This window comes from Gossypium hirsutum, chromosome A06 (genome assembly GCF_007990345.1).
Source record: "Gossypium hirsutum isolate 1008001.06 chromosome A06, Gossypium_hirsutum_v2.1, whole genome shotgun sequence".
Taxonomy (NCBI): Eukaryota; Viridiplantae; Streptophyta; class Magnoliopsida; order Malvales; family Malvaceae; genus Gossypium; species Gossypium hirsutum.
In genome coordinates, this window is record NC_053429.1 from 65,486,237 (window position 1) to 65,489,166 (window position 2,930).

Here is a 2,930-nt window from a genome sequence, read left to right on the forward strand (position 1 = left end):
AAAAATAAAAGTTAGCAAACCTCACCATTAATCACTCAAAAAGAAAAATCAAATTCTCAATGAGGTCGAATTCAATCTTGTGAGTTCTTTATCAGAGTTTATATTAACCAATTAGAGAGTGTGAACCAAACTACCAAAGAATCCTAATTTGCACTAGGATGCCAAAAACTGACGAGACACCAAGTGATTCGTGTTGCACCGAGGAAGGATTGTGCACACGTTTAAATCCTACTAACACAAGAAACAAGAAGGTGTTAGATATTTTAAAAGGATAATAAAAAGCAAACAAATGAAAACCTACAGCTAAGAATCAATAAAAATTGCTGAAAACAGAAAACCCGAAAAACTGTGGAGTAACTTGACAACTTCGTTCGAGGTGTTCCCGATCTCAAAAAATCACAAAATTAAATCTGGAATGTCTTCAAATATTGAATTTTTGATCTGGAACATTTGGGCACCAAATTCAACCCGCTGAATATTTTTTTAATTTTTTATTGGATTTCGTATTTTTTCAATTTTTTGACTTTTTCGACTTATTTTTTTGCGGGAAATATTTTTGTATATTCAATAACAGTGCCAAAAATATGTATGTAAAATTTCAGATCAATCAGAAAACATTACCCACTCAAATGAATTTTTTTTCGAAAATTTTTCTGGGTAAAACTGCTGTTTGTAATTTAAAAAATAGAGATCAGTTTAGAAATCAACCAAGAACACCCAAAACGCCCAAAATCTGATACCAAATGTACGGGGTTGCGCGCGGACTAAGATCGAGTTGCCAAGTCACGAGAAACTCCTACGAAAACCCTAAACAATTAGATCTGAAACGAAACAGAAAATTAAAAGATTAGATTTTTGAATTTTCAGATCTGAAATAAAATCCCCAAATCAGCAAAGAATCAAATTGAGAATAGAAATAAGTGTTAGGGTTCTTGAAACCCTCAAGGAGATTGTGATTCTGCCCAATTGAACACCAAGATAGTTTTCCCCAAATTTCGACAATCTAATTTCACCCAAAAAGAGTATGGAAAAACCCTAGAAATTGGGGATTTTTGGGCTGATTCCTTAAGATAGAAAAAGGCTGAAAACACAATAAGAACAGAAAATAGATTAGATAATGATTCAGCACAAGTAGAAATAAAGAAAGAATTGACAGTAAGAAATTAAAAGATAAGTCCTAAGAAGCCTTGAAATCTCGAAAGATCTCACAACTCCCTTCAAACGGCTCTAATCTCCCCTCCAAAGAATATCAATGGCAAGAAGAAGGTTGAAGATGGCTCCCACAATCAAAAAGATTGTTAAAACAACTTCTAAAGAAAACTCAAGAGAAAATCCTTGAAGAACTCAAAGAAAATTCTGCTCTCAACAAATCTGAAATTTTAATAATAATGATAAGTGTTTAACAAGGTGGACAGTCATGCCTTTAAATAGGCCTTATAACTAGTCCTAATCTAATTAGAAAACTAAAATAAAAAAACTCCTAATTATTTTAATATGAAAATTCGGTCAAAGGTCATTTTATCTGGGACTCTTGGACTGAATATTGACATAAAAATTTAAACTAAGTAAATAAATAAATAAATAAATAAAAATAAAAATAAAACTTTACAACTTGGGCCACTTTGACAATTTGGCCTGATTTTCAACTAAGTATGGATGGATTTCTTGATTGGGCTGGGAATTTGCTTATTAGGCCTCGCCTTCAAGAATTTGGGCTTTTGTGACTCGTATCAAAAGGTTTTCACATTTTGATAAGCATGGCTATGTAAATTCTTTGAATTCATCTTTCTGTTTAGACGTGCCTATTCAAATGATTTGTGATGGATTTGAATTTCTGAAAGGTCGAATGAACACAACTTCTTTGCTTAATACATGTGGTAAAAGATTTTTGCATGAAATATTTAATCTGTTTGATTATGCTCTTCAAGAGAAATCTTTGAATTTCTATGCAAAATATCCATGTTTCAGACTGTTTGTTCGACTAGGATTTTTGAAACATGAATGCTTGTGTATTTGCCAGTTTAAAGTCTCTTTGATTCACTTTTGCGACCTATCTGCGAAAATGAAATTTTTGTTACAATTTGGGATAAGTGATCAAAATCGAGTCGTTAAGCTGGGAGTAAGCCAATTCGAGTTGTTTCCAAGAAAAGGTAAGCATTGTGATCTTATTGTAAGTAACTTTGTTTTACCTTCTCATCTTCTTCGAGTCTTATCTTTATTTTTGGAAATTAAGCATGTGGCTGGATTACAAAATCAAAACCTAATTTTTGATTCTGAAAATTTTAATTTTGATCCCGGCATTAGTTTATTTGCCCAACTTTGGAATAAGAAGCTGGAGCGAGATTGTATGTTCTTCTTTCGGTGTTTCCTTAAACTTCTTCATTATTTTGTTGTTGAAACTTTGAAATGGCCTATCCAAAAAGAGGAAGGACATATGACTAATATTTTGTCTTTTCGAGTCTTGTGTGACTTTCAGGTTATTGTGAGCCATTCTACCCCATTCGACGACCAAGGTTCTAGTGACGACGAAAGCTTTTTCGCAAGCAAATGGCCCGACTTGAGGACAAGTCGCTTTGAATACGAGGGGAATGATGTGAGCACGCCGGGGCATCTTCGAATGCAAACCAAGATCTAAACGAGCTGCCTAAAGGACCTATAACTCAAGCTCATGCTAAACATTTCCTAGAAGCTATTTTAGCTTCTAATGCAAAACCTTGGTTCGAAACAAGGGCCAATGCTCACAAAATCAGCTTGAAGCAACTATCCAAAGGACCCGTGCATTGTTGGCAAGCTAATCCTAGCTCATTTCCAGCTCCTCGAGCTCCGTCCAGCTCAACTCAGCTCATTTGAGCTCGTTTTAGCTCGTTTGAGCTCAACCGAGCTTACTTTCAGCTCCTTCTTTCTTCCTTTCAATAAACTAAGTCTTAATT